The sequence below is a fragment of the Plecotus auritus genome, assembly GCF_963455305.1.
Source record: "Plecotus auritus genome assembly, chromosome: 4".
NCBI lineage: Eukaryota > Metazoa > Chordata > Mammalia > Chiroptera > Vespertilionidae > Plecotus > Plecotus auritus.
Genome location: NC_137775.1, coordinates 171,509,927 through 171,534,300, shown reverse-complemented (window position 1 = coordinate 171,534,300; position 24,374 = coordinate 171,509,927).

Sequence of the window (24,374 nt, the reverse complement as noted above, 5' to 3'; positions counted from 1 at the left end):
ATAAAAAAATCCTACAAACCAGAAGAAAAAGAGAGACACATTAATAGAAAATTTGTTAAAACATCTGAATGAATATTTCACAAAACATAATATCCAAATGATCAGTATGCTATGGAAAGATGCTCAACTTCATTACAAAATACAAATTAAAACCATAATGAGATAGTATTATTCACATACCAGAATGGCTAAAATGAAAGACTGATAACACCAAATGTTGACAAGGATGTAGAACAACCAAGACTCATCCACTGTTTGTTAAACCATGTAGCCACTTTGGAAAATACTTCAGAAGTATTTCCATAGGCTTAATATATGCATACATTATCATCCAGCTATTCTACTCCTAGGTATACTTCAAACTATAATATATATGTATCATTACCAGAAAATCTCTGTACTGGGAAGTTTGTAGCTGTATGATTCATAATGAACAAAAACTGAAAACTAGCCAAACACTCATCAGCAGAAGAATGGATCATAAATTGTGATATACGCATGCAATGGAATGCTAGAAAAATGAGGGGGGGAAAGGATTTACAACCACAGGTAACATTATGAATGAATTTCATAAAAATAATGTTGAAGTGAAAAAACAAAAACACAGACACACAGAAAGGAGACACATATATGCACAGGAAGGGGTTCTCAGTAGACCTAATTTGCTCAAACTGAACATTTCAAAGAAAGGCTTCTCTTCAGGACTGGCCAGTGGCTGGCTCCTGGGAAATAAGCTCTGAGCCCTTAACATATTCTTCCTGATAAGAGTGTTTTAAATCTGAAGAATAGAGAGTATTTAATTCAGAATTCCGGAATACCATCATTAAGAGGCGGAAAATGTGTGTATGCCTGCCTGAGTGCCACTTAAGACATTTCCTTCCTTCCTTCCTTCCTTCCTTCCTTCCTTCCTTCCTTCCTTCCTTCCTTCCTTCCTTTCTTCCTCTTTCTTTCTTCCCTTCTTCCTTTCTTTCTTTCTTTCTTTCTTTCTTTCTTTCTTTCTTTCTTTCTCTTTTTATTTATTGACGTAGAGGAAGAGACAGAGACTTTCAATCATATTCCTAAATTAAAGGAGGTCTATCAACATGAAACACTGCGTGAGTTTTTAATTTCTAAAACATGAAAATAATTATGTTAATTAAAGATTGATTTGAAAAGTAAATTAAATTTGGTCAGTAATCCCCAAACTAGACATTTGATAATATAAGATGGAATAAAGGACCATAAACTATATGCAAGCATGGGGCTAATATCCCTGAGACTGGAGCTCAACAGAAAGAAAATGGCTTTGTGTCATTTCCAAAAGTCTTTTTGTTTGAGAAATCATTTTGAAATAATTAGAGGTAGTTATTCAAATACTATTATTCTTGATCCAGGTCACAGCAGGCTGAGGCTGCCCCATGCTGTGAGTTCATGCTGATGGGTTCAGTCAGCTCTTTAAAGATGAAAAAAACTACAGATGATCCTTGAGGTATTGAAAAGTAGTTTACTTTTTAGAATATAATGTTTTTTTTCAAAAAGAACAATATATAGGAAATATTTTTTAAATGAAAGTAATATGCTCTGACTTTCTATTTTTAATATCCTTTAATATTTTTATAATGCTCTAAAGATAATGAGTTATTAAATACACAGAAGTTACTGTTGTTTTCATAATAAAATGATTATTTAACCATAATCTATACACATACACACATGCTGAGCCTAGGCTCATTTAAAAATACTGTTTTTAGTCCTAGCTGGCTTGGCTCAGCAGACAGAGCATTGGCCTGTGGACTGAAGGGTCCCAGGTTTGATTCTGGCCAAGGTCACATGCCTGGGTTGCGAGCTCAATCCCCAGTGGGGGTGTGCAGGAGGCAGCCAATCAATGATTCTCTCTCATCGTTGATGTTTCTATTTCTCTCTCCCTCTCCCTTCCTCTCTGAAATCAATAAAGAAATATATATTTTTTTAAAAAATACAGTTTATAATTTGGATACCTGCATTTGAAAGTTTATAAGTTTAAAAGCACTTTTAATCCTCTAATTTTATAGAGAAGAAAATGAAACTCAGAATTTTCTTTTCTAAAATTACAGTTTGTATTGGCAAGCCCTTAATTCATGACTTTCCCATTATACCACACCCTTTTTCATCATTCTCAACATGAATAATTTTTGTCAATTATTGATAAATACAATATACTGGTAGAAAGTAAAGGACAATATGATAATTTCTAAGAACTATAGTACAGGCCTGGGGAGGTCTCATTTTGGTTATAGTTAAAATTCTGGTATTTTCTTGTTTTACCTTAATTTTATTATTTTAGCTAATATTAAGTAAAAATTTTTAATGGAGAAACTAGGAGTCCCAAGGACTTTGCTGTTTGAATATAACTTCTAGTACTTGATGTGCTGATTTAATAATGCTTTATTTAGAGAATTAGGACATGAACTGGTATTTCGTGATTCTCAGCATAGGTTATAATAGTTCTTTAGAGATGGTCACACATGCCTCTAACAGTAAAACACATCTTGGACAAATTTATGAAATTGATGTACACACATCACTTTTTTACACTGTCTTTTAGCACAGGATGGTGATCAGAATAATTACTTCATCATTTTTTTCTAAAAATTGTTCATTTTATTCAGGGGAATCAAGAAATCTGAAATATTTTTCAATGTGTTTTTTGGTAATTTTTACCAGCTCTACTAAAGTATAAATGACATAAAACAAAGTGCACATTGCCCTAGCCGGTTTTGCTCAGTGGATAGAACATCCGCCTGCGGACCAAAGGGTCCCAGGTTCAGTTCTTGTCAAGGGCAGATACCTTGGTTGCAGGCTCCTCCCTGGCCTTGGCCCTGGTCAGGGTGCATGCAGGAGGCAACCAGTCAATGTGTTTCTCTCATATTGATGTTTCTCTCTGTCTTTCCCTCTCCCTAAAAATTAATGGAAAAATATCCTCAGGGGAGGATTAACAAAAAAAATTTCACATTAAAACTGCCCAATTTTTAACAAATTATTTCCACAATTAAGACTAAATATATCCATCACCTTAAAGGTAGCATCTTCGTGCCCCTTTATAATACCTCTTTTTTGCCCCTGAACCCCCAAACCTGTCTCCAGATATCACTGATCTGTCATTACAAATTAGTTTGTGTTTTCAAGTCTCTTACATAAATTCACATAAATACAGTATTACTCACTTTTGTCTGGCTTCCTTCTTTCAGCTTAATTATTTCAAGTTCCATCTTTGTTGTAACATGGAACAAAGCTCATTCCTATTAATTGCTGAGTAGTATTCCATTGTATGGACATTCCAATTTGTTGATGGATGTTTGGAATGTTTCAGTTCTTGGCTATTATAAATAAAGTTGTGATGAACATCTATGTGAACATCCAAATTCTATACCTACGTATGCTTTTGTTTCTTTTGTACAAATACCTGAGGAATAGATGAGTCATATACTATGTGTATATATGCATAAATAACTTTTCAAAAACTGCCAAACTGTTTCCCAAAGTGGTCATACAGTTTTATATTTCCACCAGGAGCATGTGAAAGTTCTAGTTTCTCCACATCCTTGTCAACATTTGTCATTGTCAGGTTTTTTTATTGTAGCTTTTCCAATAAGTGCTTAGTACTACCTCAATATAGTCTTAATTTCTATTTTCCAGATAATTAGTAATGTTGAATATCTTTAATGTCATTATACGTATTCACTGCTGAAGCCATTTGGCTCTGCAGTTTATTTCTGTGAAGTTTTGAAGTTCAAATTCAATGTCTTTACTAGATTTATTAATATTTATGTTACATATTGCTTCTTTTTTAAATCAGAAGATTTAGTAAGACTGACTTTCACTGGGCTTTTTTTTCACTCTTTAAAATAAATTCATTTTTTATAGTTGACATAGAATATTACATTAATTTCTGGTGTACAACATAGTGATTAGACACCTCTATGTTCATTGCAACATTATCATAATAAAAGGCCAAGAAGCATGACGACCAAAATGACCAAACGACCGGTCGCCATGAGGTGGCATTGACCACTTCTCGGTTCTCTCCCCGCCTCCCACCCATGAGCAGGGGCAGGGCGGGACTGGGGGCTGGTGACTGGCAAGCGGACTGAACTGCTGACCTCTTGGTCCCTCCATCCCTCCCCCCGCCTGCAGGCTCCGATGGATCAGCGATGGTTAACAGGGGAATTGGGGTGGGTGGCAGGAGGACCGGGCTGGCTGTCAGTCCATTGGCATCACCAGCTCATCCCCAGCTGCTCAGGGGCTCAGGCCTGCAGGAAAGCAGGCACCGGCAACTTCACCTCCATGTGCGTGCGCCAGGCCAGCCGCTGATGGAACACGCTGCCCGCTCGGGGCCGCTCACGCCGGGATGGGTAGGTCACGGGCATGCCCCGCAGCCTCCATCAGCACCTCCAGCCCCAGCAGCAGTGGCAGGAGCAGCGGCAGCGCCCATGTAAGCGGCCCCAAGCGGGCAGCGTTCCATCAGCAGCCAGCCCCGTGCACATGCATGGAGGTGAAGTCTCTGGCATCTGCTTTCCCACAGGCCTGAGCCCCGGAGCAGCCGGGGATGAGCTGGTGATCCCAACGGCCTGACAGCCGGGCAGCAGAGGTGGCGTTCAGCCTGGGGACTGGCAAACGAGCAGAAGATAACCCTGATCACAGGAGGGTAGGCCTAGGAACCCTATCTGCACAATTTAATCATGTGCTAGGCCTCTAGTTATTTATAGTAGCTAAGATATGGAAGCAACCTAAGTGTCTATCAATAGAGAACTGGGTAAAATATGTATGTATTAAGTTATATCTAACGGCCAAAAAATGTCTTCTTAGTACATACTCGATGAGATTTTGAAAAACATTTGTATTCTGCTCTTGGCGATGTGTTTATAAACACATTAAGTTAGCCAAATTGGTTTAGAGTGCTGTTCAAGTATCCTATCTTTGTCTACTTATAACAAATATTGAAAGAAGGTATAGAATTTGAAGACTCTTAAGACTAAGGCTTAGAGTACTTAGATAATTGACTCAAGGTCATAGGAAAATGGCAATGCCAGATTTTGAACACAAGCAGTCAAACTCATTGAAACAGTACACTTACACTTAAATAAATGCATTTTATTGTATTAAATTGCACCCCAATAACACTGATCTTAAAAGTACATAGAAATTAAGTAGTTCCAAGGCCTAAGCCTCAAGAGAATTAATATATATGTGTGTGTGTGTGTGTATATATATATATATATATATATATATATATATATATATATAAAATGCAAAGTGTCTCTTCAGGAGTTCGACCAGGAGACCAGGAGTTCAATCACTCGCTATGACATGTGCTGACCACCAGGGGGCAGCACGGAACTAAGAAAGGCCCCAGCCAGCAGCCGGAAGGCCCTGATCAGCCCTGATCGCCGGCCAGGCCGAGGGACCCTACCCATGCACAAATTTTGTGCACCGGGCCTCTAGTAGAATAATAAAAAAGGAACTACTAACACAAACATTAACACAGAAGACTCTTTAAGTAATTATGCTGATTTGAAAAAGCCAACTCTAAATGGTTACATATTTTTATGTCACAATTTTGAAATGGCATTTTTTAGAACAGATTCATGTTGCTAGGAGTTAGGGAAAGGGGCTGGAGGTTGGATGGGCAGAGGGAGGTGGGTGTGGCTATGCAAGTTCAATATAAGATATTTTTTTAGTTCTGTATTATGACTGTGGTGATGGACAAACAAACCTTCACATGTGATTTAAAAATACATAAAAATAACACCTTTGGGCAAGGGGTATGGGCTTCAAAATGGAACTGATAAATATAAGGAAACCCCAAGAAAAACTGTGAAACAGATCAAGCTGGTCCTTCTCAACTCTGATCCATTCATGGATCAGAAAAATGGAAGAAAGAGAGCAAGAAAGAGAGAGGATTGAAATAAGGCAGAGTGGGTAATGGTAGAGATAATGAACAAAAATAAAAAATAAACAGTGATGAAGTGGAATGAATAGAACTTATTGATTGGTTGATGAGCTAATTAGGGAAAAGACGGTGCCTATCATAATTTGAATATGTTTTGGTTTAGATGACAGGTGGAAGAGGTGGGAGGAAGCCAGTGACTATAGGTTTTAGATAAATGCCTGCTATATTAAGATATGAATATATCAAAAACTCATGTTAAAAGATACATTTTACAAGAAACAAAGTGTAAAATTTGGTCTCACTCACAAGTTCTTTCTGGTCAAGGAACTGCAAGGAGCTTGTAACTTAATTTTTTAAATTTATTTTATTTTTTTTTTTTTAGTGTAGCACACTAACTCCATCAGTTCTTAGAACCCATTTTTTTTTCCTTTATTAAGGAATCTATTTGGCAAAAAATGTCTTGGGAAGAGTAATGGATTTCAAGATGAAAGATTAACAATAAAATACAAGAAACAAATATTTGGAAAGAACTCCTGGTGAATCAGGCCATCCTTGTTAAGGAAGGGGCCTAGATGTGTAAAGCCAATAAAACAAATCTTTATCAATCTATAAAGTCATAGTATCTATTAGTAAAGAAAAGTTGACTCTAGTTGTGATTTTTTGGTGTCAGGCTATAATGAATAGAAAGCACAGAGTTCTACAATACTACAATATAACATTCTATGGAGATACTAGTTAATATAGACAGCATGCCACCCCAGGAAAACCTATTTGAATACTTAAGAGGCTCACTGTTGCTGATCTGTAATGACAAATGTGAACCACACCATTAGTAAGACGGTGGTTTATTTCCTTTTCTAATATTTGTTAGAGATTAGCATTTAGATAATATTCACAGCATTGCAAATTGAACAGTCATGTTCTGATTTCTCATCAATTGTCTTCCCTGCTCCAGAGCACCTCAACATGCAGCAAAAAGATTAAATAGCCATTTTTCTTTCTTCTTGGTCTTCAAAGAATCAGTTGCTTTCTAATTCATGTTCAAGTTTATGCAAAGTACATTTAATTGTCTGTCACTCGCATTCAGAAATGTTCCAAATATGGTTGCTATTTAAAACAGTTTAAAGTTCAGATTTTTTCACATTTCCATATTCAATTGAATATAAATACACTGAAAAGAATAATTTATTCAATTCAGAAAACATGATATCTAGCCAGGATTTAGGAAACTGAAGTTCTAATAAGCCAAGTTTTCTTTGTTTTGAATAATGATTATTCCCCCCATTGGCCAAAATAATCCCCAAGTAATTCTGACAAAATATAGAGCAGACTAAGAACAAATACATATTTATCATATTATATTTATTCATGAGACATATACAAATATATATTTCTTATGAAATAACCAATCAGATTTTAAATAAAGTGTGTGTTTTATATTTTGTGCCCCTGCCCCTGAAAAAAAAGACCAAAATTCTTCTGATAGACCCTGGGGTGGGGCGTACCTCAGTGTGCCACTAGAGGGTGGCATTGCAGCTACAGTGCTATAAACCAGAATTGTTGACACCAGGAGGACACCACACCTCCATCTCCTGGATCACCCTTCCTAGATACTTGAAGCAGACGAACACTCTAACAGATATCACCAGTGATTGCACTGAGAGAAAGACAGCAATTTATATCTGTGCCTACTAACAACTTCTAATGATTGACAGCTCCTCTCAAATGGATGATAACTATAACAAGAAATAATAAATTAAAAACTGTGGTTCAGGGGAAGGACGCTACACCAATCTACCACTTACATAACTGAAGAGCCTGGGAAAAGAGAAGAAAGCGAAACACAAAGCAATTTAGAGTCTTATAGGGTTGATGGACCTAAACCCAGTCATTTGTCATTCTACCCAATCTTGAACCCGTAAAGAAAGATGAGTGACACAGGTTAAATGAAAATTAAAATATTATGGTGTGGTTCTGCAAATTACATATGTATAATATACTAGGGGCCCAGTGCATGAATTTGTGTACCTTGAAAGGCACTGTAGATTGCAAGGCTGTGGTGGGCACAGGGTGGGTCTTGGCCCATCCTCTATGCCCCCACATGGCCCCTCCTGCCATGGCCCCCGGCCCCCTGTCTGCCTGCAGCCCCACTCCCGCTGCTGACACTCCCATGCGCTGACAGTGCCGCCCCGCTCGCCCCCGCTGATGGCATGAAGTGATTGGGGCCGCCGCTGTCAGCGGGTGCCAGCAGTAGCTGCTGCCTCAATTGCCGCTAGGAGCAGGGGGTGGTGGAGAAGCCCTCAGGTGTGATCAGGGCCAGCAGCCACCGCTCGCACCCGCTGACGGCACCGAGTGATCGGGACTGGCACCAGGCACCAGCAGTGGGTGTGAGTGGCGGCTTCGATGCCAGCTACAAGTGCGAGCAGGGCCGTCGCTGGCAGTGGGTGCAAGAGGCGGCTGCCAGCCCCGATCACCCCTCAGGAGCAGGGGGAGGTGGAGAAGCAAAGAATTTTCAGCAACCACCAGAGGCTCACCCCAATGACAGCGACTAGCACCCCACTTTGGTCTGGTGCCCCTGCTCACCCGCTCCACCATCCGCTGCCCCTGATGCCTGCCATGTTCCAGGCTCTGCCACCTGCTGCCAATGCCTGCCATGTTCCACGTGTGCCCCCTGCTTATCAATGAACGTCATAGTGGCTGGTTGTTTGGCTGTTCCGGTTGTTTCCGTCTATTTGCATATTAGCCTTTTATATATAGATAGATAATACACACATATAATTCAATATGTGGATAAATATAACAGGGAAAACATTCTTCCTCATTAATCCTTGACTTCTTTTTAGTCCTATAAACTTGCCTTTGAAAACCATCAGAGGAAAAATCATTTAGAATTTAACTAAAGAGTGAGATGGACAATGGGGCTTCTAACTTTCCCGTTTCCCCAGACATCTCCAATCATCCTCCTCACCGAGCAGAGTTGCGTCAGGCAAAGAGCATGTCATCTGTCACCAACTGGAAGACTAAGTTTTCAGAGCCTCAATTTTCTCAACTATGAAATGAAGGTTATAAGATTTACCTCACACAATTGTATGAGGAGTAAATTAGGTTGTGACTATAGAAATAATCAAATACCGAGAATGGTATAATAGTAGAAATTCCACAAATGTTTGTTTTCTTGCATAATCCTATCTGATACCACATTCAGACTGTAATACCTTCAAAGGGTTACAGTCTCAGATCCAAATTGCAAAAATCAAGGAAATCAGAGGCAGAATATATATTTTTCTGTCTAACGCTATTGCCTTCATTAAACACGACTATATTTATACGACTTGTGCATAGAATAAAGATCTGGCATGTAGAAAGGATATTAATGCGTAAGAAGTATTTCAGTACTTCATTTAGTCAACATAGTAACTCCTGCCATGTCCCCAGTATTCTACTTCACTCCTGGCCTGTATTTCAACCATCTTACTATTTCTCCTATACCCTTCCCAGAAATCCTCCCACCCCACTCCAGCATAGTGGCAACCCTGAGGTAATGGGGTGAAGGGGAATGATAGAGTTGCTAAAGAATTTAAATCCATAGAGAGAAATATTTGTCACAGGAAGATAGTCATAGCTATATGAAAACCTTGAATTCCCAAAGTTTCTTACATCCATAGAGATTATGTATCGAAATATTCACACATATTTTTTCCACTAAAGGAAGTAGATTACTGGGCAACTAGAAGTAAATTAAAAAAAAAAAAAAACATGCAAATGCCCCTATTTTTCCACTTTCTCTTTTAATGGTTAGACATTTTTGCAGCTGCCACAGCATCGTTAAATTGCTGGTGCTCTTGCAGTAAAGGTGATTAAGAGGAGGAGATTTTAATGCCCATAAGCCCAGGCTGGCGGATTCCCCACATGCTTCAGCTGCCTAGAATTGTATCGTCTCCTGTGGATCACGGCAAAGCTGAGGGTTTCCTCCATTCCGACTTTAGTCTGTTTTTCTAACTTTTGCTCCCAACAGAGTTTACTTCAAATGAAATTTGGGGAACACAAAGTCCTGAGCAATCTACTCTGTATTCTGATTTCTGACACTACTTTTATATGTCATGCACAGATTTAAAAGAGTGATTTTCCCTCTTTAAAAAAAAAAGTGTCTTACCCTACCCTGTTTGGCTCAGTGGATAGAGTGTTGGCCTACGGACTGAAGGGTCCCGGGTTTCGATTCTGATCAGGGGCACATGCCCGGTTGCAGGCTCAGTCCTCAGTGGGGGGCATGCAGAAGGCAGCCGATCAGTGGTTCTCTCACATCATTGATCAGCTGTGGGCAAACTACGGCCTGCGGAGCCGAAAGAGTGGAGGGTTCTCTTGCTCTCTCCTCCGCTCCTTCACCAGCAGCAGTGTTAACATGGCAACGTCGGGAAACACAGCCGCAGCTCCTTCTTCTGAGTGGGCGGATTTATATCCGCCCATTCAGTAGAAGGAACAACCTCTCAATCTTCCAGAGGCTCCTTGTAATGCCCACGGACACGTCCCCCGACATCACCCTGGGAATGCGTAGACACTTTATCATGGTGATGTAGGGAGACACGCCCCTGGAGAGCACAGTATCAGAGCATTAGCTAAAAAGGAGACCAACAACACTGTTCCCACTGAAGTTGATGTTTTAAAGACCAAAAACCTTTCAACCCAGTCTACATTGCCATCTATATCTAAGTCCTGGGCATAATTTGGAAGTTGCACTAAAGAAAATGTTTAATTTACTGTTTACACATTCTGTTCTTTTCTATTTGTTTTAGTTTTAAATTATTTTATTATATTTAAGTTTAATTTGAAAGGCTTTTGTACCTTTCCTTTGTTAGGCAATTTTATTTTGCCTTTGCCATCTTCAATATAAGGTATGTTATTGTGCTATGATTCCTCCATTTTTTGAAGTTTCAAATTATAATAATTAGTGTTTACATTCTTCTTGTTAAAATGTTTGAAATGAATAAAACTATTGAAATAAAAAAAAAAAGACCGTACCCTTTTATGTAATGATGTTTACTTTGAATTTATATTAGTTCACACAAACACTCCATCCATGCTTTTGTTCCGGCCCTCTGGTCCAGTTTAAGAACCCATTGTGGCCCTCGAGTTAAAAAGTTTGCCCACCCCTGTCATTGATGTTTCTATCTCTCGCTCCTTCTCCCTTCCTCTCTGAAATCAATAAAAATATATTTTTTAAAAGTGTCTTAATCATCTTACATTGGAACTCTTTTGGAATCTCTGAGAAATCTTTGATTAAAGACAGAAGAATATATTATGCATTGAGAATGTGTTTAAAACTTTTCCTGCACCCTCTATCTTTCCAGGAGAGTCCAACGTACTGAGTCCAGATGATTCTTCCACTTATCTTTTCTTGTTGCTTAAAATGAGCCTAGATTAAAAATCAGGAGATATGGATCACAGTACGAACTCTGTCTCGTTGCAATAGTCCTCTAGGGAAGATGATGATGGCTTGGTGATGGAGATAAAAGGAAGTCAGCAGAATCTAGGAGCATTCTAACATTAAAGCTGATAAGAATTGCTGGCTGATTAGAAATGGGCGGTGAGGTAAAGAATGATGTCAAGGGCAAGTGCAAGGACAGAGTTTTGATTTACCAAAATAGGGATGGTTAGTCTGTGGCAGGACCAAGGCTTGGGGTTAAAATCAGGAATTTGTCTTTGATCCGGTGAAGATGCCTATTAGACATTCACGTGACAGTGTTGAGTTGTATATGCAAGTCTGAAGTTCAGGAGAGGTGGGGACACGGTGCTGCCAATATACATATAGATGCTATTTAATGACTTTGGAAAAGTGTAGGAATTCAGGGAATTCCCTAAGTCAGGGAATTCGCGACAGGAAAAAAGAAAAACTAGTCTGAGCATTGAGGATACTCCAATGTTTAAAGATTAGAGACTTAAGGAACCAGCAAAGGAAACAGAGAAGGCGTGGACAAGGCAGGAAGAGAACCAAGATAAACCAGGGTCTGGGAGACCATACAACAGAAGTTTTCAGTGGGACAGAGCAATTGCTGCGTGACTTGCTGCTGACAGGGCGAGCAAGGGGTCTGTTTTGTTGACTCTTCTAGTCCCTGCTTGGAATTTTATCCCAAATAAGAACACACAAACACAAGATTTGTGTTTGATTGTGTGACCATAGAAAGAGTCACTTAAACTCTTATTTCCCTTCTATTATATGGAAATAGAATAATATCTTTTATTTTACCATCCAAAATCTGGTCTTACAAACGATAAAATGCATTTAATAAAATCAGCAACAAAGGAAATGCTTTTAAAGATTTCCTGCAAACTTGGAAAGAGTTCACATTGAGCTCCCTGACTTTCTACTTTCACTGAGATACACAGCAGCCAGGTGTTTCCTGCCTGGTCTCCAGTAACAGCCACGTGCAGCATATTCACTGAGGTCAGCAATGGAAAAGTTGAGTATTTCCCACTATTTGCTGAGGACCCAAGATACTTTTGTGGCAGAAGTATTGACAAAAAAAAGCATGATCATGGTTCTAGGGCTAGGCGCTGTAGTATTGATATGTGCGTTATGATTGACCCTAACTGAACTTGCATCATAGCATCAAGATGAAGTTTTCCTAACAATGATGCAGGATGAAAGAATATTTTTATGGGGGATGGGTGAAATAGGAGAAGAGGTTAGAAAACTATAAACTTCCAGATATAAAATAAGTAAGTGCTAGGGATGTAATGTACAGCATGGTGACTATCTATAATAATCTATAATAATAAAAGCATAACATGCTAATTAGACTGGATGTCCTTCCAGATGAAGCCGGGACTGCGAGGGAAGCCTGGGTCCCGGGTGCCAGAGGGAAGCCGGTGCCAGCAGCCAGGGGAAGGAAGGCCTACTTTTGCACGAATTTCATGCATTGGGCCTCTAGTTGTTAATAATATTCTATTGCACATTTGAACATTGCAAAGAGAGAAGATCATAAAAGCTCTCATCACAAGAAAAAAATTGTAACTAGAAGTGGTGAGGAATGTTAACGAGACTTAGAGTGCTGATCAATTTGCAATATATACAGATCTTGAATTATTTCATTGTACACCTGAAACTAATATATGTCAAATACACTCCCATAAAAATAACTTAATGCAAAAAGAAAAAGATTTTCCATTCTATATCCTTCCTTCGTTTTAAAATCATAGGTTCCCAGATCTCTTTTTAAAAATAGATCAAAAGAGCCAACTAACCCAATCTCCCAAAGTCACTTGTCAACGTTTTCTTAGCACACCTGATTAGAGGTGGAGCTGATACTAGTAAGCAAGGCCGGTAACTCCAAGTAACCATTTGTTTTGGTTGAGTGTTTGGTGGTGTGTGTTTGTTGTTGTTGTTGTTGTTGTTTGTTCTGTTTTCTTTTTCCAACCTCAGTAAAACATTTTTACTTTAGTTTTGAAGCATAATATCTAGTTAAACCAGTTAAATCTTTATTTAATTCTAATTTTAGTTTTCTCTTTAAATACACTTCTTATGCAATTCTAAAGGTAGGCAGGATTATTCATTGTAAGTTGCCCAAATCAACCATGGAATCTGAAAGCTGAGACATTTTTAATGTGCAGTCACATGCCGATAGGGATACATTCTGAGAAATGTGTTGCTAGGCAATTCTGTCATTGTGTGAACATCATAAACTGCACTTACACAAATCTAGATAGTATAGCCCACTACACACTATGTGGGCAGCCTGTTATTCCTAGGCTATTGTTACTGTACTGAATACTGTAGGCAACTGTAACACAATGGTATTTGTATATGTCACCATATCTCAACATTAAAAAGGCACAAAAAGACGATATAAAAAACTTGGAAAGTATAGTACACTTGTACAGGGCACTTAACACGAGTGGAACTTGCAGGACTAGAAGTTGTTCTGGGTGAGTCAGTGCGTGAGTGGTGAGTGAGCATGAAGGCCTGGGACATGACTGTGCACTACTTTAGGCTCTATAAACACTGAACGTATAAGGCAACGAGATTAACTCAATCACAAGAGGAAATGATGAAATCGAGAGACCTGGTAAATACAAGAGGTATGGGGCTGCTGCCAGTGTAACATGGCATGCTGTTTTGCAGCACACTTATTTTATAAGGAGAAAGAGTACACTCTAAAATAATGATGAACAGTAGAGTAGGGTAAATACATACACCGGTAACATAATCATTTATTATCATTATGTACTAGGTAAGTGTATGAGCTATACTCTTTTGTGCCTGACAGCACAGGAGTTTGTTTACACCAGCATCACCACAAACACATGAGTAATGAGCTGCACTTCAACATCACAGCTGCTAAGATGTCGCTAGGTGACAGATATTTTTTAGCTCCATTATAATCTTATGGGGCCACCACTGACCAAACATCATTGTGTGGTGCATAACTGCATTAAAATCTAAATTTCAAGCATAAGGAAGACAGGGGCTAGATAGTTTGCCAGGATATTTCTCACATGTGGTGGCCATTCATAATCATATGTGGAATGAATAAAGTATTTGAATACTTTTCTGCAGTTAGCCTGTGGCTTACAGCCACATTCCTTTTGAGTCTTGTCTTAAATGTCATGTTTTTAGTAAAACCTTCTCTGGCTACCTAAATGAACTGTAAACTCCCACTATTTAACTCTCCCTCTTCTGATTTATTTTTCTCTTTTGCACTGATCTAATTTCTTATATGTTGTGCCATATTATCTTATTTATTGTCTGTCTTCCATTTTGAAGCTTCATACGATGGCTACTTAAATTTCCCTTTTCACAGATCAGTCCCCAGTGGAGAGAACATGTCTGGTATCCAATATTGTTCAGTAACTATTAGTCATAGTGAATAAAAGAGTGACAAATATTTCCTTCCTATTAAAGAAGACATTTTATATACATACACACACCCAAATATCTATATGTATAGAACGCTAAGCGACAGCCAACTGGCTGACCAGCTGGTAGCTATGACACACACTGACCACCAGGGGGCAGACGCTCAATGCAGGAGCTGCTGAGCAACAGCAACTTTGCAGAGTGCCCTCTCACACTCTGGGACCCCTTGGGGGATGTTAGACTGCTGGTTTTGGCCCAATCCCCGCAGGCCAGGCCGAGGGACCCCACCTGCCGGAGAGACCCTGCTCACTCCACAGACACCCTTTGAGCCCTGGCACTGCCCCAGGTGTGGCTGGCCAAGGAGGGGCCATGAGAGGTTGGCTCCAGGGTGTTTCTGGCCCGCCTCACCCAGTCCCACCCTGCCAGCCACCTTCTAATTAATATCCTTTGAATGTGCATGAATCCATGCACCGGGCCTCTAGTATATGTATATGTACATATACACAAACATATAACTGTATATATGTTCTTATCAGTACAAATACTACTAGTAGTCATTATTTTTCTTTTGTATTAATTTGACATAGTGGGTTCCCCCCGCCCCTAAAGTCTGCTTTTAAATCATCTTTGCCAAAATATTTTATATACATTTAATACAAATCTCTTTTCCTGCATCTATTTCAGTCTCATCTCTGTATCAGGTGACATGCTATATATTGTGTTGGTAAGGGCATATATTTTCTGATTCTTTGAAAATGATCATAAAGACAGTAAAATGTGTTACTTTAAGAGGCTAGAATCCCCAAATCAGAATATACAAAGATATAAATGTATAGGTATGTACTTATATTTGTGTATGTGGATATAGATACAGATTTAAAAATTGGTACTACCCTAATGTATTCTTTCTCTTAATCCCACTTGACAGTTAGAAACATTTATTGTTATTGCTAACTACTTCCCTATTAAGCTGGACTTCTGTAGTGCCTCCTCTACCCCTGTGTGTAGCCTTCTCTCAGTGCTGTTTCAGCTCTTTAATGGTTCTGAGAGTGACTATTTACTTACTGTCTCTATGTCCTGCAGGAATTGGTGAAATCTGTCCTGGAAAACTTTAACTCCAAGCTAGCCAAATCAGTCGGATAAAATCTAGCTGTGAACAGATCTAAAGCACTGCTTCATGCGGTTATTCAGAGGCAAACTTTCACAAAGTCTGCCCTCATCCTCCATGTTCCATTTGGAAAGTTATTAAAATCATAAATCTGAGTCATGGAATTTTAGCATTTAAGATCATCTTAAGATTGTCCTTCCTTTCCATAGAAAAGACCACAGAGATCTAAGAGTTAAAGTGACTCACTCACAATGCCTCGGCTATGCGTCTTTCCACTAAAGTTCCTCTGATTTGTCTGCTATCCCCAAGAATGTCTTTTCTAACCTTGCTCATTAATTGAAGTCCCAAAGAGCATCTACCTCTTATCAGGTGGATGTGGTTTCCCCAGAAAGGAATATCTTCTGCAGTCCTAGAGATGTATCTTCTATGTGAAGGGCCTTAAATAGTTCTTTCCTCAAACCATACTAAGTTTGTTTTCGTGTTAAATTTGGTAACAGGGAGTTGAATGGACCATTTCCTGTTATCCTGGGATTGTGGCTAAGGCTCAAAGCTTAGGATAAAGAAACATACATTCTAAAGCAAATACCCTGCCTTCTAAAGAAAGCAACCAACAATGGGGAGACACATCTTCCCAGGTCATTTTGAGAGGTAGCAGAATGGCCAGACTGCCATCAACCTCTCCCCTCCTACTAGTTTTTGAGAAAGGAACATGGAGCCACATAGATTTGGAATGAACTAAGGAAGCTGAAGAAAGTGCCACAAATAAAGTACAGCGTTTATGGTGATGTCTCTTTTTTCAAAGCCAGCGTAAGAGTGAGTTCTGAGAAAAGCACTTGAAAAGATGAAAGAGACTATCAAAAGAGTGATGTATTATTTCTCCTAGCTGGTTGCTCTATGAGCTGCAAACTCTGTATGTTCATCATGCTGCTGTATTAGGAGCAAAGCAAAAAACATGGGAGAATTGTTGGGGTCCTTGTCTGTGTCCCTTATAGTTTGGGTGTATTTGTGAACACAAGGCTGGTTTTGACACACATCTATAAATTCCTGGAGACTGAAGGCCCATTGAAGAGCTGATGTCAGAGGAAAAAGAAGAAGTCACAGTAAAATAAACCTGAGAATAAAATGGGAGCAACACACAATTTCTGTTTCTAAGGACACAGAAGAGGAATTCAGTGCTAACAGGGTTCCATGTAAGTCATCATAAAAGTTAGAGGAGGGGAAGGAGTTACATTCCTCTCAGGAAGTATCCTTCCTGAGACCAAGTCAAATAACCCTCCCAGAGACTGTGCAGAGACTGAAGGAAGAGATGCTACTCCTGGGAGGGCACTGAGATAAGGATAAACCCTATTCCAAGAGAACCATGCACACCACTTTGAACCATGTTTGCACAATGCAACAGAAGTGATGGAGCTAGAACAAAGGAGAGAAAGGCCAAAGCAAACTAAGACCAAGAACAAAACCAGAAAACCAGTTATGTAGGATAACTTCTCTTTCCCCAGTTCTTCCTTCTTATCCTAAACACCATGAAGTTAGATACAGAAAAAGGAGAAAACAATAAAGTGGGGGAAAAAAAGTATATAGCAGGTCCTGCTCCTTTCACTTTCCAAATTTCTTAAAACAAGTCTAACCAGTAATGGGGCTTCTAAAACTTCTGAGATTAACTAGATTTTTTTTTAGCCAGAAAGTTGGAAGGGAATAAGATTGAATCCTATATAACAAAAGAGTAATATGCAAATTGACCATCACTCCAACACACAAGATGGCTGCCACCATGTGGTCAAAGATGGCTGCCCCCATGTGGACCCAAGATGGCCACCACAAGATGGCCAGCAGGGAGAGCAGTTGGGAGGGACCAGGCCTGCAAGGGAGGGCAGTTGGGGGTGATCAAGCCTGCAGGGGAGGGCAGTTAGGGGTAAACAGGCTGGCAGGGGAGCAGTTAGGCATCAATCAGGCTGGCAGGGGAGTGGTTAGGGGGTGATCAGGCTGGCAGGCAGAAGTGGTTAGGGGCAATCAGGAAGGCAGGCAGGTGAGCAGTTGGACATCCCTTGAGGGTTCCCAGATTGGAGAGGGTGCAGGCTGGGCTGAGGGACACCCCCCCCCCCCCCGTGCACAAATTTCGTGCACTGGGTCTCTAGTATGATATAATTGAAGATAATGATTAAACATATATGTTTAGCCCTGGCTGGTGTGGTTCAGGTTGAGTATGGTCCCAGGCGCTGAAAGCTTGCAGATTCAATTCCTGGTCAGGGCACATACCCAGGTTTTGGGGTTCAATTACTGGTCAGAGAGCATTCAGGAGGTAGCTGAATGATGTTCCTCTCGCACATCAATATATATATATATCCCTCTCCTTCCCTCTCTAAAATCAATAAAAATATTATATATACATATATATGTGTATATATATTTCTTTTAAAGGTGCAAAATGTTTGTATATTGCTTTTGCACCATTCCTTTCAGTATATAGAAGAGTGCACAAATCTCACAAAAATATGTTGCATTTGACTGAATGTGTAACTTGTATAAAAAAGTTATTTAGATGAAATTGTTCAGGTTCTCTACCTAATAAGATCAAAATTAGAAATCTGTAAACCAAACTAAGAGTAACTAAGAGAATCTTTACATAAAATGAGTAGCTAAGGGAGATATATCTGAGATAAAATACCAAATATATAAAACAGGATTAGCAGAGAAATCTAGCATAAACATAATAATCAATAAATAATAGTTGTTTTCACTATGATGCTCCACACCTTTAACTGTTTTGAGTTTTAAACACTGTGTATAGATTCAAAAATAATTTCTTCTTGGAGACTAATAAATATAAGCAGCTCTTTCTTTTCAATGTTTTAAGTCAGCTGCTCTCATCCTCGGATCCTTATATCTTCCTGGATGTCTCATAAGAAAAGATGCGAAAGTCATCACATCACCACTGTTCTCCCATGCCCACGCCCACCCCCACCTTCTCTCAGTCTGCTCCTGTATCCCCTGCCTTAGTAAATAGCAGCACCATCCACCCTGTTACTCAACCCAGAAAACAAATTCATCCTAAATCTTTTTGTCCCTTACTCCCACATCTCATCCAATCACCAAGTTCTTTACCTCCTAAACGTTTTTCACTCCCACTGCCTCCTCTCCACTTTTACTGTGGCTGCCTCTGTGCAAATGATCATTATCTCCTCTAAGAAGTATATCTCTGTATCAGCTTTGGCTCCCTTAAATCCATTCTCTACACATCACCCTGAGAGCTCCATGGTACAACCCAGCTTAAGGACTTGACTTAGTCTAGCACTCAAAGCTCAAAGGTAAAGATCCTGAGAATAGCATCACCAGGAGGGTATCCCTCTCAATCCACTTCCTATTCTCTACATCTTGTATTTTAATCTCTGGAATTCAGCAATTTTTGGTTCCTTGCATATAGCACGCTGTTACATGGCTCTTTGTCTTTGCTCAAGCTGCCTCCTTCTAACCCCTAACTACATTTTACTTAGCTTTCACAATTGCCTGACTCTCCACGTTGGCGTGACTACTTCTCTTCTGGACTGAGTACCCCTCTTTTGCCCTGACAGTGTACCCACTGCATGCTTTTGTCTGAGTACAGTTTACCAATTTCCTATGTACTTTCTTCCTAACTAGATTGTGAGAGCCTCTATTAAAAGGCCAATATTTGACATCTTTCTAATCCAAGTGCCTCACTCGAAAAGAAAAATAAATAAAATGCTAAATGGCACTAAATATTAGAAAGCAAAACAACAGGCAACAGGTATAAAGCCCTTTTAACATGCCAGGCATTGTGCTAAGAATTTGCTATGTGTTATCTCACTTAATCTGTATTACTTCCTTGTAAGGTGGGTGCTCTTGTGGCCCTCACTTCACAGATGGGGAGCATGGAGGCCTATCAGTTTAAGTAATTGGCCTGAATTCACACAGGCACTATGGCTAAAGCCAGAATTCCCAACAGAGTCTGGCGTTGGGCTTAAGTGCTCAACCAACATGCTACTAGATGACTTGCAAAATTACTTTCTGTAAATGCTAAACTACAAATTCGTAAGTAGAAATATCCTGTAACCAATGCAAAAACTATTTTAGGAAGTGAATCAGTCACTGCTTCCTTCTGTAATGCAAGGCCTTCTCAGCACTGGAGAAGGGGACACTTCATCCTAGATTATTTAATCATGCTGTTTTCTCAGCAATCAGGCTGCTCGCTTCCATTACTCCTCACTGAAATAGCATGCTAGAAGGGCAAATTCTTACTTATAAAAAGAAACAAGCAGTGGAAAGGTAAATTGCTAAGATCAAACCCAAGAGAATTCCAATCATAAACAGTAAGCAACCTGCCAAATGATAGCCATCTTGGCTTCTGTGAGCAGTTAAACATAAAAGAGCAGAAGCAAACATAAACCTAAAAATCTCTAGAGGGGATTTGCAGATATAATAAACTGTTCTACAAATGTAGAAGCTGAGCAATGCCAGGCAAGCCTTGAAATTCCATTCAGTCAGGAGCGCCACTGAAAAGATCACTTCATGTAAACAAAAGCAGACTGTTCTCACAAAACTTATTTCTAAGGACTTTGTTATGATATTTTAAGATTTTTAAAATGATTTAGTAAGCAAAAAAATACTAAAGTGAAGTTAAAACTGTAAACAGAATTTTATCATCACATAAGATCATTTGGGGGGAAAAAGAAAAACAGACTTTATTGTAGCAAATCAAAGCTTTCAGACACACTTGTATTATTTTCTTTCAAAAAAAATACAACCCAAAAATAAAAATGAGAAACCACCATAGGAGGGGCTATGGAAAATACTGATTATACAATCAGTAAAATCAAAATTTGCCTAAAGCCGGTGATGCTCACATCTGTAAAGCAAACACCTCTAGAAGATGTTTCCTCTTACACTGAAACCTGAAGAGCAGGCAGAACCTGGAGTTCTCTGAAAGACCTACTCATTATTTCAAGGAGTACACAAGACTGGAATTTTACATTTGAAGGGCTTGTCAATCTGAGAAATTGCATTGCCGTGATGGGAAGTCTTTGGGTACTCTTCCCGGCAAGCTAATCCAGATGTCACAGAATAGAAAGGCTTGCAGACCAAATTAAAAAGCTTGAATCACACCGCTCATTAAATCAATCTTAATCACAGGGCAAGAAGCAAAGGGAAAAAGAATACGGTAAATTAACACACTTCGGCTGCAAGAACTTCCTGAATCTTTTTTTGTGTTTCTTTGTCCAGAATGCCTCCTGTATGTTTCATGTCTAAGCCCCTCTATGGTCATGTTAGGGATGCAATAACAAGGTACCACACATGCTGTGGCTTCAACAACAGAAATGTTTGGAGGCTAGATGGTCATGGTGGCAGGGTTGGTTCCTTCCGAGGAACCATTGAAGGAAAATATGTCCCATGTCTCTGTCCCAGCTTCGGGTGGTTCGCTGGCAATCTTTGGCATTCCTTGACTTGTGCATCACCCTGATCCTGCCTTCAGCTTCACATGGTGTGTGTGTGTGTGTGTGTGTGTGTGTGTGTGTGTGTGTGTCCAAATTTCCCCTTTTATAAAGGACACCATTCATATTAGATTAGGGGCCTACTCTAGTCCAGTATAACCTCATCTTAACTAACTACAACTCTAATGATCCTATTTCCAAATAAGGTCATGTTCTGAGGTACTGGGCGTTACAATTTCCACGCAAGAATTTGGGAGAATTTAATGGTTAATTTTATGTGTCAACTTGACAAGGCCATGGGATGCCCAGATACCCAGTTAGACATTATTTCTGAGTGTGTCTGTGAGGGTGTTCCCAGAGAGAGGAGCACTTGAACTGGTGAATTGAGGAAAACAGATGGCCCTCTCTCACATTTGTGATTGGGCATCATCCAACCCACTGAGGGTCCAAAGAGAACAAAAAGGTGGAAGAAGATTGACCTCTCTCTGCCTAGCTGCTTGAACTGTGATATTGGTCATTTCCTGCCCATTGACCTACGTTACATCCACAGCACTCCTGATTCTCAGACCTTCAGACTCAGACTGAAACTTACCCCACCAGCTTTTTTGGTCTCCAGTTTGCAGACTGCAAATCATGGGACTTCTCAGTCTCCATAATTATAAATCCAATTCCTTATCATGATTGATGACAGACAGACAGATAGATAGATAGATAGATAGATAGATAGATAGATAGATGATAGATAGATAGATGAATGGATAGGTAGGTAGATAGATAGATCGATAGATAGATAGATAGATAGATAGATAGATAGATGATAGATAGATAGATGGATGGATGGATAGATAGATAGATAGATAGATAGATAGATAGATAGATAGAGGATAGACAGATAGTTATCTCTCTCAAGACACTGAAATGGTTTCTCTGCAGAACTCTGACAGATACAGAGAGTAAGCAGCACAATTCAATCATCACATGTGCTATTCACTTCATCTGTCAACACATCTCACAAGCTACTTGCTTCTATAATCTTCCATCTATCTTCCTTTTTTATTTCTCTTATTTCAACAGACAAAATAGAACATTCTTAAATACTGCAGGAAACCCACACCATAAGACCAAATGTTTTCATTTGTAAAATAGTGCAAATATATAGGAACCCACTGACCTACAGCTTTTTAGTGGCTCTGCCAGATATACTATGAAAATGCTGTGTTGAACTGCAAATATCTAGAAAGTCTTTTTATCCATTATTATCAAGTGGCCTGGCTCTTATATCAAAGCTGACACTGCTCATCTACACCCCAGGGCAGGCAGATAATGGCAGCAGGTTTCACATCCATAAAATCATGTAAGTCTTGTGAGGCTCCAACGAAGATATTGTGTCTATTTTTAAAATGAGAATAAAAAGAGATCGAGAGAAGAGAAACAGCTTTTTAAGAAACATTTTTGATCAGTTCTTTGCAAACACTGGAGAATAACATGCTTCCTGTGGGTCTCCATACTTAGCAGCCTTTCATTAAACTTTGATTATCAATCATATCATAGGAATTGTGGCATGCAGTAAAATGTGTGCAGTACCTAAGCAATTGTTCTTCTTAGTAAAAATAAAACTTTGCAAAGAATAATGAGAAACAATTATTACTCAGAGCATTTTTTAATTATTCAATATTTGGAAATCCATTGGCTAGGTACAATAATGACACATTGATTTTTTACAGCACAGAAGTTGAAGTTATATATAAAGAGAAATGCCATGGTTATGGTCTGTCCTAGAAAGACCATAGGAGGAATGTCCTAGCAGGAATGTAGGGTTTTTGCCCCTTTACTATCTTCATTTCTTTCCTCTGCCCTGGAAGTCTTCCTGTCTACCCTGGCCTGTGTTTGCTAACCTTGTAAAGACATTAATTAATTGATAGCTTATTAATAGCTGAGGTTAGGGTTAGTTCTCAGTATGTTTGCATGTCAGAGTCATCCATGGATGCTATGTTCCAGCCCTGGAGATTCTGCTTCAGTGAGTCTAGACTGCGCTTAACCAAAATTTAAAAGATTTCTGTAGGTGATCTTGATAACAAGTCAATTGAGATCTAGTTTAATTCCTTAGTAGTTAATACAATCATTTGTAGTCATATAAAAAAAGGTGGTCCACCCCAAGCCATAAGGCCCACACTGTTCTCCAGAGCACTGTTTTCCAGAATGGAGGTCCCCAAAATTTTTGCTCAGAGCCATATTGTTAAAATAATTTTGAGCATACATGGACAATAAGTGATTTATCTATTTATAATACTGTACTTATATATTTTAGTGTTATAAAACACACACAAGGGAAATTCGAAAGGATAAGATAAAATGAATGTATTTAGCAGTGAATGGAACATTTTGAGCACATTGAAAAGTGAGTTCCCTTTACTGATATTTATTGAAGAAGAAGACAACCTTTTCTGCCACTCTCTATTGTTATTTTTAAATGATTCTACCATATAATTCAACATCACTCTACAGTTTATAAAGCATTTTCATGTCCACAATGATATTTGACCCTCAAATACTGTATGAGAATAGGCTTAGATAATACTAATAATCTCTCATAGATGAGAATAGTAAGGTTCATCTAGGGCATTTTCAATGTCAGGTAGCTAAAAATGATGAAACTAAGTCTGAAATTTAGGTTTTTTGTCTCAAAATTGACTGCTTCCTAACCCAAGGGTCAGCTAGATAGGCCATAGTAATTGTATTTACCTTCTCTTCTACTGTAAGTCAGGAGACAATAAAGGGCTGCCTTTTAATACTATGCTTACTTTAGAGATAAACATAGCTGCCTGCTGGAATTATATGTGTCATTAGATGTGATAAGAATTGAAGAGAATCTGAAGCTGGAATGAATAATTCTGCCCCTGAGGGGATATTTGGCAATGTCTGGAGACTTTTTTGGTTGCCAAAACCAGTGAGTAGAAAGGAATTGCTACTACTATCTCATGGTAGAGGTCAGCGATGCTTCTAAATATCCTACCATCTTACATCAACTGATAGCACCCACCATAAAAAAGACTTAAAACAGCA